This window comes from Salmo salar, chromosome 09 (assembly GCF_965601325.2).
Source record: "Salmo salar chromosome 09, fSalSal1, whole genome shotgun sequence".
In the NCBI taxonomy this organism is placed as follows: Eukaryota; Metazoa; Chordata; class Actinopteri; order Salmoniformes; family Salmonidae; genus Salmo; species Salmo salar.
This window is the reverse complement of record NC_138299.1, coordinates 46,172,807-46,185,113: the sequence shown is the minus strand read 5'-3', so window position 1 is coordinate 46,185,113 and position 12,307 is coordinate 46,172,807.

Here is a 12,307-nt window from a genome sequence, read left to right as displayed (position 1 = left end):
TGAAGAATTGCAACATTTAACTGGAGCTAACTCTGCAGATAGCACTACTGGGTGATTTGAAAAGTCATAGTCAATTAATAATATAATACTTTTAGCAAAACATTTTCTTTATTGTACAGTCTGTAGAAACTCTGAGAATAGAAAGGTTCAGAACTTGTGAAACATCACAGCACAGTTGAGAAATATATGGTAAATAGAAATTAAACTGGATGTTCATCAGAATTAAACCATTTCATTTAACCTTTATTTAATTAGGTAAGTCAGTCAAGAACAAATTCTTATTGGCATACCCCGGCCGACGCGGTGGTAATTGTGCGCCGCCCTATGGGACTTCCAATCACAGCCGGATGTGATGCAGCCTGTATTCAAACCAGGTACTGCAGTGACGCCTCTTGCACTGAGATGCAGTCTTAGACCACTGTGCCACTCAGGAGCCCCAAATAGATGGGAGACTTTGAGGGTAGAGGAAGGACTAAAAACAAACAAAATTTAACTAGTGTTTTTGTTAATTAGTTTACTCCAATTTGGCCAGGGGTGGTAAGGTTAGTGGAAAATAAAAATATATTTTAAAAGTGCCTTCGGAAAGTATTCAGGCCCTTTGACTTTTTCCACCTTTTGTTACATTACAGCCTTATCCTAAAATTGATTAAAGTGTAATTCCCCCTCATCAATCTACACACAATCCCTCATAATGACAAAGCAAATCGTTTTTTTAGAAATGTTTGCTAATTTATAAAAAATGAAAAACAGAAATATCACATTTACAAAAGTATTCAGACCCTCTAATCAGTACTTTGTTGAAGCACCTTTGGCAGCGATTAATGCATTGAGTCTTCTTGGGTATGACGCTACAAGCTTGGCACACCTGTATTTGGGGAGTTTCTCCCATTTTTCTCTGAAGATCCTCCCATTCTTCTCTGAAGATCCTCTCAAGCTCTGTCAGGTTGGATGGGGAGCATTGCTGCACAGCTATTCCCCAGATCTGTGCCTCATCTCGGAGCTCTAAGGACAATTCCTTCGACCTCATGGCTTGGTTTTTGCTCTGAAACAAATTCTCTCAACCTTACGGCTTGGTTTTTGCTCTGACATGCACTGTCAACTGTGGGAACTTATATAGACAGGTGTGTGCCTTTCCAAATCATGTCCAATCAATTGAATTTACCCCAGGTGAACTCCAGTCAAGTTGTAGAAACATCTCAAGGATGATCAATGGAAACAGGATGCACCTGAGCTCAATTTCGAGTCTCATAGCAAAGGGTCTGAATACGTATGTAAACAAGGTATTTCAGTTTTTTATTTTTAATACATTTGCAAATATTTCTAAAAACCTGTTTTCGCTTTGTCATTATGGGGTATTTTGTGTAGATTGATGAGGAATTTGATTTATTTAATCCATTTTAGAATAAGGCTGTTGCGTAATGACCTCCCGAGTGGCGCAGCTGTCTAAGCCACTGCATCGCAGTGCATGAGGCGTCACTACACACCCAGGTTCGATCCCAGGCTGTGTCACAGCCAGCCGTGACCGGGAGACCCATGAGGTGGTGCACAATTGGCGCAGTGTCATCTGGGTTAAGGGAGGGTTTGTCCTGCCGGCATTTCCTTGTCCCATCACGCTCTAGCGACTCCTTGTGGCGGGCTAGACACCTTCAAGCTGACACCAGTCGAACGCTGGACGGTGTTTCTTCCGATACATTGGTGTGGCTGTTTTCCCGGTTAAGCGAGCAGTGTGCTAAGAAGCAGTGTGGCTTGGCAGGGTCGTGTTTCGGAAGGACGCATGGCTCCTGTCTGTGACGTAACAAAATGTGGAAAATACTTTCCTGGATGCACACCAATTGCTGCTGTCAAAGGCTCAGAACCCCTCTGTGAGAGAGTACCGGGGCATGCAAGACATGAATACCAATTAGCAGCATCAGTTTCCTAAACAATGTAATAATACATAAAAATACTAAAGGAGGACCATGTAGAATGAGCACTAGTAGAGAGCTCTTAGGTGCCACTGGATAGGGTTACAGCCACCATAGGTCTGTCCAGCAAGAAGTCCAAGATATCTTCAGACAGGGACGGGCAAAAATGACAAAATAAAATGACAAAATATAGATACATTGATTTTTATGGTATTTTGTTACAAAATAAACAACAAAATACTTGTATTTTGTCATTTAATTAATAAAATACATATATTTTGCCTCCACATTGGTGCAGCTGGCTTCCGGGTTAAGCGGGCAGGTGTTAAGAAGCGCGGTTTGCCGGGTCATGTTTCGGAGGGCTTATGGCTAGACCTTTGCCTCTCCCAACCCCGTTGGGGAGTTGCAGCGATGAGACAAGATCGTAATTGGATCGCAAAAAGGGGGTAAAATACAAAACAAAAACAAAAAATTTAACAAATTCATATATTTTGTATTTTAAAATACAAAACACATTTGCAAGTAGCTGGCCCGAACAGCAATAACATTCTCATTAACAGTTTCCAAAAACTTTTACTTGCTATGACTGTGATATGTTGTTGTTGATCTACCTAAGCTGAGCAAGTCACTCTGGATAAGCGTGATTGCTAAATATGAAAATTAACACACCAAAATGAACTGCAAAACAGACTGTGTATTGTTTCAGGGCAGAGCTCATTAGAATAATACTCAGCAATGGTTACTTTTTACATATACATTTATATTTAGTTCATTTGGCAGTCACTTTTATCATTCCATAGTGCTATCAGACTTCTGATACCAATGCTGGGTGACAGGGGGTTACAAAATGTGAACCGCTACAAATATATATATATATATATATATATATATATATATATATATATATATATATATATATACACACACGTTACAGTATTTTGAAAATACTAAATACAAAATACATCGGTGTGTAGTTCAGCCCAGTGTAATTCAAGTTACAAAATACTCAGAAGTAATTAAAATATGTATTTCAAATACATGTAACAGAAATAGTGCCCGTCTCTGATTGTAGATAAGGGTTCAACCACGCCACACTAAGGCCTTTGTATTGACAGCTCACAGAAGTGACAGTGTATAAAAGGTGTGGTTCTATAAAGAAATAGAGAATACAGTAATGAACATACAGAGCATTGGCAGTAATGCAGATAGATACATATGGCGTCTAATAGCTAAACTAGCTTAGCAGCAGATAGCCTAGTGGTTAGCGCTTTGGACTAGTAACTGGAAGGTTGCAAGTTCAAATCCCTGAGCTGACAAGGTAAACATCTGTTGTTCTGCCCCTGAACAAGGCAGTTAACCCACTGTTCCTAGGTTGTCATTGAAAATAAGAATTTGTTCTTAACTGACTTGCCTAGTTAAATAAAAAATATTACTATGGCCAGGTCTGGCTTAGCATAGTTGCACAACAAATAGACTGGCTTAGCATAGTAGTAGGGCCTTTTTACAAAAAATACACTGACTTCACAGAGTAAAATGGCCTGTTTACAACCAATAGACAGGCTTAGCATAGAAGTATGGCCGGTTTACTACCAATAGACTGGCTTAGCATAGTAAAATGGCCTGCTAACAACAAATAGACAGGCTTAGACTGGTACGTACTAGAGGTCGATCGATTATGATTTTTCAACACCGATACCGATTATTGGAGGGCCAAAAGAACCGATACCGATTAATCGGACGATTTTTTTGCCATGTATTTATTTGTAATAATGACAATTACAACAATACTGAATGAACACTTATTTTAACTTAATATAATACATAAATACTATCAATTTAGCCTCAATTAAATAATGAAACATGTTCAATTTGGTTTAAATAATGCAAAAACAAAGTTTTGGATAAGAAAGTAAAAGTACAATATGTGCCATGTAAAAAAGCTAACGTTTAAGTGCCTTGCTCAGAACATGGGAACATATGAAAGCTGGTGGTTCCTTTTAATATGAGTCGTCAGTATTCCCAGGTAAGAAGTTTTAGGTTGTAGTTATTATAGGAATTATAGGACTATTTCTCTCTATACGATTTGTATTTCATATACCTTTGACAATTGGATGTTCTTATAGGCACTTTAGTATTGCCAGTGTAACAGTATAGCTTCCGTCCCTCTCCTCGCTCCTACCTGGGCTCGAACCAGGAACACATCGACAACAGCCACCCTCGAAGTAGCGTTACCCATGTAGAGCAAGGGGAACAACTACTCCAAGTCTCAGAGCGAGTGACGTTTGAAACGCTATTAGCGCGCACCCGGCTAACTAGCTAGCCATTTCACATCGGTTTCACCAGCCTAATCTTGGGAGTTGATAGGCTTGAAGTCATAAACAGCGCAATGCTTGAAGAATTGGGAAGAGCTGCTGGCAAATTGCACGAAGGTGCTGTTTGAATGAATGCTTACGAGCCCGCTGCTGCCTACCATCGCTCAGTCAGACTGCGCTATCAAATATCAAATCATAGACTTAATTATAACATAATAACACACAGAAATACGAGCCTTTGGTCATTAATATGGTCGAATCCGGAAACTATCATTTCGAAAACGAAACTTTTATTATTTCAGTGAAATACGGAACCGTTCCGTATTTTATCTAACGGGTGGCATCCGTAAGTCTAAATATTCCTGTTACATTGCACAACCTTCAATGTTATGTCATAATTATGTACAATTCTGGCAAATTAATTACGGCCTTTGTTAGGAATAAATGGACTTCACACAGTCCGCAATGAGCCAGGCGGCCCAAACTGCTGTATATACCCGGACTACTTGCACGGAACGCTAGAGAAGTGATACAAATTCATGTTAGCAGGCAATATTAACTAAATATGCAGGTTTAAAAATATATACTTGTGTATTGATTTTAAAGAAAGGCATTGATGTTTATAGTTACATTGGTGCAACGACAGTGCTTTTTTCGCAAATGCGCTTGTTAAATCATCACCCGTTTGTCGAAGTAGGCTGTGATTCGATGAGAAATTAACAGGCACCGCATCGATTATATGCAACGCAGGACACATTAGATAAACTAGTAATATCATCAACCATGTGTAGTTAACTAGTGGTTATGTTAAGATTGATAGTTTTTTCTAAGATACGTTTAATGCTAGCTAGCAATTTACCTTGGCTTCTTGCTGCCCTCGCGTAACAGGTAGTCAGCCTGCCATGCAGGCTCCTCGTGGAGTGCAATGTAAGGCAGGTGGTTAGAGGGTTGGACTAGTAATCGGAAGGTTGCAAAAACGAAACCCTGAATCCCCCCTGAACAAGGCAGTTAACCCCCGTTCCTAGGCCGTCATTGAAAATAAGAATGTGTTCTTAATCTGACTTGCCTAGTTAAATAAAGGTGTAAAGAAAAAAAAAACGTCCCTAATTAATCGGCCATTCCGATTAAACGGTCGACCTCTAGTACGTACATCAACACACAAATCTAGGCATTATAATGCTCAATGACGGATTACTAATAAAGAAATAATAAAGGACATACATCAGCTATAGCCTCAATAGACTCAAAGCCGAAACAAAACTGGCTGTAATAGGCCGGTACATATAGACTACCACAGTACCATAACTGGCTGTAATAGGCCAGTACATATAGACTAACACAGTACCAAAACTGGCTGTAATAGGCCAGTACATATAGACTACCACAGTACCATAACTGGCTGTAATGGGCCAGTACATATACATTTACATTTACATTTAAGTCATTTAGCAGACGCTCTTATCCAGAGCGACTTACAAATTGGTGCATTCACCTTATGATATCCAGTGGAACAACCACTTTACAATAGTGCATCTAAATCTTTTAAGGGGGGGGGGGGGGTTAGAAGGATTACTTTATCCTATCCTAGGTATTCCTTAAAGAGGTGGGGTTTCAGGTGTCTCCGGAAGGTGGTGATTGACTCCGCTGTCCTGGCGTCGTGAGGGAGCTTGTTCCACCATTGGGGTGCCAGAGCAGCGAACAGTTTTGACTGGGCTGAGTGGGAACTGTGCTTCCTCAGAGGTAGGGGGGCCAGCAGGCCAGAGGTGGATGAACGCAGTGCCCTTGTTTGGGTGTAGGGCCTGATCAGAGCCTGAAGGTATGGAGGTGCCGTTCCCTTCACGGCTCCGTAGGCAATCACCATGGTCTTGTAGCGGATGCGAGCTTCAACTGGAAGCCAGTGGAGAGAGCGGAGGAGCGGGGTGACGTGAGAGAACTTGGGAAGGTTGAACACCAGACGGGCTGCGGCGTTCTGGATGAGTTGTAGGGGTTTAATGGCACAGGCAGGGAGCCCAGCCAACAGCGAGTTGCAGTAATCCAGACGGGAGATGACAAGTGCCTGGATTAGGACCTGCGCCGCTTCCTGTGTGAGGCAGGGTCGTACTCTGCGAATGTTGTAGAGCATGAACCTACAGGATCGGGTCACCGCCTTGATGTTAGTGGAGAACGACAGGGTGTTGTCCAGGATCACGCCAAGGTTCTTAGCACTCTGGGAGGAGGACACAAGGGAGTTGTCAACCGTGATGGCGAGATCATGGAACGGGCAGTCCTTCCCCGGGAGGAAGAGCAGCTCCGTCTTGCCGAGGTTCAGCTTGAGCTGGTGATCCGTCATCCACACTGATATGTCTGACAGACATGCAGAGATGCGATTCACCGCCTGGTTATCAGAAGGGGGAAAGGAGAAGATTAATTGTGTGTCGTCTGCATAGCAATGATAGGAGAGACCATGTGAGGATATGACAGAGCCAAGTGACTTGGTGTATAGCGAGAATAGGAGAGGGCCTAGAACTGAGCCCTGGGGGACACCAGTGGTGAGAGCGCATGGTGCGGAGACAGATTCTGGCCACGCCACCTGGTAGGAGCGACCTGTCAGGTAGGACGCAATCCAAGCGTGGGCCGCGCCGGAGATGCCCAACTCGGAGAGGGTGGAGAGGAGGATCTGATGGTTCACAGTATCAAAGGCAGCAGATAGGTCTAGAAGGATGAGAGCAGAGGAGAGAGAGTTAGCTTTAGCAGTGCGGAGAGCCTCCGTGACACAGAGAAGAGCAGTCTCAGTTGAATGCCCAGTCTTGAAACCTGACTGATTAGGATCAAGAAGGTCATTCTGAGAGAGATAGCAGGAGAGCTGGCCAAGGACGGCACGTTCAAGAGTTTTGGAGAGAAAAGAAAGAAGGGATACTGGTCTGTAGTTGTTGACATCGGAGGGATATATATATATATAGTCTATATATATATATAGACTACCACAGTACCATAACTGGCTGTAACAGGCCAGTACATATAGACTACCACAGTACCATAACTGGCTGTAATAGGCCAGTACATATAGACTACCACAGTACCATAACTGGCTGTAACAGGCTGGTACATATAGACTACCACAGTACCATAACTGGCTGTAATAGGCTAGTACATATAGACTACCACAGTACCATAACTGGCTGTAATAGGCCAGTACATATAGACTTAATAGGAAGTACGCCTGCAGACCACACCGAGGCCACATTGCAAAGACATGTCTAGGCTAGCAAGCTAACGTCTAGGCTAGCAAGCTAACGTCTAGGCTTAACGTTTAGGCTACATTTTTACATTTTAGTCATTTAGCAGACGCTCTTATCCAGAGCGACTTACAGTAGTGAATGCATACATTTCATACATTTTTCCCCCATACTGGTCCCCCGTGGGAATCGAACCCACAACCCTGGCATGGCAAACACCGTCTAGGCTTAACGTCTAGGCTAGCAATAGGCCAATAGGCCTGGCTGTAATAGGCCATTACATATAGACTTCACCTGTCTAGTAACTAAATAGGAAGTACGCCTGCAGACCACACCGAGGCCACAGGGCAAAGACATGTCTAGGCTAGCAAGCTAACGTCTAGGCTAGCAAGCTAACATCTAGGCTAGCAAGCTAACGTCTAGGCTTAACGTCTAGGCTAGCAAGCTAACGCCTAGGCTTAACGTCTAGGCTAGCAAGCTAACGTCTAGGCTTAACGTCTAGGCTAGCAAGCTAACGTCTAGGCTAGCAAGCTAGCATACACTGTTTTACTATCCTTGTGGGGACCAAATAATTGATTTCCACTAAAAATCCTATTTTCCATAACCCAAATGTTCCTTGTTTTACTATCTTGAGGACTTTAGGTCCCTACAAGGATAGTAAAACCAAAAACACACACACAGGGTGATGGAATAGGTTGAAAGAGCCCAGAAGGCCTTCACCATGGTTTGAAATTAAGTGTATTTTCCGCAGTGATACTGCAGCAGTGTACATGTTACTGCAGCACCGTGACTTCATCGTTCCATACTACTGTCAACACACTGCAGGCTCCTAGACCTCTAGCTCCCTCCTGTGGCAGACTGTTCTACCCTACTAGTCTCTCTAGACATTCGGGTTGCATCTCACAATTTTAAATGCCTAGGGTCGGGTTTACGAGACTTTTACCGTACAGCAGTTGATTCACTATATGCCTGCACATGATATCGTAGAAGTTCCTGTTAATAACAGATATCCTTGTCTGTGTCAGATAAAATATGGAGTCATCTCAGCTCTAGATTTAGTATTTCTGTCTTTAATGATGAAAATCTCACTGAATGCACCCCTGAGCCACGTTCAGCAGCCAAACGTTGTTTAACATTGTAGATAGAAATGCCATGATTAGAGCTGTTGTGATTCTTTATTCTATGCCAGAGGCATGTAAACTCTACGAAGCATGTTTCTATCTGAACGTTCCAAAACTTTGCGTCCTGCTGAATACACGCCTGGGCCTGGTTTCCCGATAGCGATGGAACTTAGACTAACACGTGTTTTTAACGATGCATCGTTCCTACAACGGCCCAAGATGCAACGTGTTTCTCAAAACACCATGCAGAAGGAATGTTTGCTCAGTGTGTCGTTGGAGCACATGTCGATACTGATAGGATCGAAAGAAAGGCAACGTTGCTCTCAGATCAGCTTTCTCCATTCGCATCTTGCCTTAAAGGGTCCTGAACTTCCTGACTTGGACAAAGGCACTTCATTAAGACCTATTATTATTACAGTATTATATCTCTTGCTTCATCCCCTTTCTCTCTCGCTAACATGCTCTTTTTTTTTTGCGTTGTTAGTAAACTAAACAGGATACGTTGACATTGCATAACAATCAACCTCATTTAATCTGGCAATAACATCTGCTAAATATGTCTATGTGACCAATACATTTGATAATCACATATGGGGTAAAGGTTAAGGAGTCTGAAATAATGACCTAAAATACAATTGATACTGTGCATGTGGGTGTGTGTGTGCACGTGTGTGCACACACACACTCCTACCGCCCCTCCCTAACACCTACCGCCCCTCCCTAACCCCTACCGCCCCTCCCTAACCCCTACCACCCTTCCTTAACCCCTACCGCCCCTGCCTAACCCCTACCACTCCTCCCTAACCCCTACCGCACCTCCCTAACCCCTACCACTCCTCCCTAAACCCTACCACCCCTCCCTAACCCCTACAGCCCCTCCCTAACCCCTACCGCCCCTCCCCAACCCCTACCGCTCCGAAACCAACCCCTACCGCCCCTTCCTAACCCCTACCGCCCTTCCTTAACCCCTACCGCCCCTCCCTAACCCCTACCGCCCCTCCCTAACCCCTACCGCCCATCCCTAACCCCTACCGCCCCTCCCTAACCCCTACCGCCCTTCCTTAACCCCTACCACCCCTCCATAACCCCTACCACCCCTCCCTAACCCCTACCACCCCTCCCTAACCCCTACCGCCCTTCCTTAACCCCTACCGCTCCTCCCTAACCCCTACCGCCCCTCCCTAACCCCTACCGCCCCTCCCTAACCCCTACCGCCCTTCCTTAACCCCTACCGCCCCTCCTTAACCCCTACCGCCCCTCCCTAACCCCTACCGCTCCTCCCTAACCCCTACCGCCCCTCCCTAACCCCTACCGCTCCTCCCTAACCCCTACCGCTCCTCCCTAACCCCTACCGCTCCTCCCTAACCCCTACCACCCCTCCCTAACCCCTACCACCCCTCCTTAACCCCTACCACCCCTCCCTAACCCCTACAGCTCCTCCCTAACTCCTACCGCTCCTCCCTAACCCCTACCGCTCCTCCCTAACCCCTACCGCCCCTCCCTAACCCCTACCGCCCCTCCTTAACCCCTACCGCCCCTTCCTAACCCCTACCCCCCCTCCCTAACCCCTACCACCCCTCCCTAACCCCTACCACCCCTCCCTAACCCCTACCCCCTCCCTAACCCCTACCGCCCCTCCCTAACCCCTACCGCCCCTCCCTAACCCCTACCCCCCACCCTAACCCTATATAGTATGATCAAAACAATTAGAAATATGATTAATACTGATACAATTAGAAATATTATTTATACCTATACAATTGCTCAGAGAAATAGATTTTGTTTATTAACAAACAATACTTTTTTCTCAAAAAGATAGGGGTAAAAATGATTGGTAGCCCTGTTTTCAATATCTTTCAATACCTCACCTTGTGAGGATAACAGCACTGAGCTTTTTTCTAAAAATTTTTATAATTAAGGATCGGACCCTTTTCTAAAAATGTTCACCTAAAATAACTGCCTGCAGCTCAGGACCTGAAGCAAGGATATACATATTCTTGACACCATTTGAAAGGAAATACTTTGAAGTTTGTGGAAATGTGAAATGAATGTAGGAGAATATAACACATTAGATCTGGTAAAAGATAATACAAAGAAAAAAACAACTGCTTTTTTGTACCATCATCTTTGAAATGCAAGAGAAAGGCCATAACGTATTATTCCAGCCCAGGCGCAATTTCGATTTTGGCTACTAGATACATTTTTCTCAAATGTTTTATAAGATTGGAGAACACATTGGGAGGGATCTTAGTCTGTTCCTCCATACAGAATCTTTTCAAATCCTGGATATTCTTCATCTGCGCTTATGGATCACCCTCTTAATTTCAAACCACAGGTTTTCACAGGGGTTCAAGTCCAGAGACTGAGATGACCATTGCAAAATGTTGATTTTGTGGTCAATTAACAATTTCTTTGTGAATGTTTTGTGCTTGGGGTTATTGTCCTGCTGGAAGATCGACTTGCGACCATTTCAGCCTCCTGGCAAAAGGCATCTAGATTTTGGCAAAAAAAGGTACTGGTACTTGTTAAAGTTCATGATGCCGTTGACCTTAACAAGGGCCCCAGGACCAGTGGTAGGAAAATATCCCGATAACATCAAAGATCCACCACCACATTTTACAGTAGGAATGAGGCATATGCAGCTTCTTTTTTTATTTTTTTACGCCAAACCCACCACTGGCGTGCGTGGATTGAAGACGTGGATGTCGATTGAGGCAGCCCACCGCACCTCTCTGATTCAGAGGGGTTGGGTTAAATGCGGAAGACACATTTCAGTTGAATGCATACAGTTGTACAACTGACTAGGTTAGCTCTATTTTCATGTCATCCAACAAATGTTGGCATTGTTACTTAGAACAGGAGCTAGGGATGATCATGGGCAAAACCTACACTCGATCCCTCCGATGTCAACAACTACAGACCAGTATCCCTTCTTTCTTTTCTCTCCAAAACTCTTGAACGTGCCGTCCTTGGCCAGCTCTCCTGCTATCTCTCTCAGAATGACCTTCTCGATCCAAATCAGTCAGGTTTCAAGGCTGGTCATTCAACTGAGACTGCTCTTCTCTGTGTCACGGAGGCTCTCCGCACTGCTAAAGCTAACTCTCTCTCCTCTGCTCTCATCCTTCTAGACCTATCTGCTGCCTTTGATACTGTGAACCATCAGATCCTCCTCTCCACCCTCTCCGAGTTGGGTATCTCCGGCGTGGCTCACTCTTGGATTGCGTCCTACCTGACAGGTCGCTCCTACCAGGTGGCGTGGCGAGAATCCGTCTCCGCACCACGTGCTCTCACCACTGGTGTCCCCCAGGGCTCAGTTCTAGGCCCTCTCCTATTCTCGCTATACACCAAGTCACTTGGTTCTGTCATATCCTCACATGGTCTCTCCTATCATTGCTACGCAGACGACACACAATTAATCTTCTCCTTTCCCCCTTCTGATAACCAGGTGGCGAATCGCATCTCTGCATGTCTGGCAGACATATCAGTGTGGATGACGGATCACCACCTCAAGCTGAACCTTGGCAAGACGGAGCTGCTCTTCCTCCCGGGGAAGGACTGCCCTTTCCATGATCTCGCCATCATGGTGGACAACTCCATTGTGTCCTCCCAGAGTGCTAAGAGCCTCGGCGTTACCCTGGACAACACCTTGTCGTTCTCCGCTAACATCAAGGCGGTGACCCGATCCTGTAGGTTCATGCTATACAACATTTGCAGAGTACGACCCTGCCTTACACAGGAAGCGGCGCAGGTCCTAA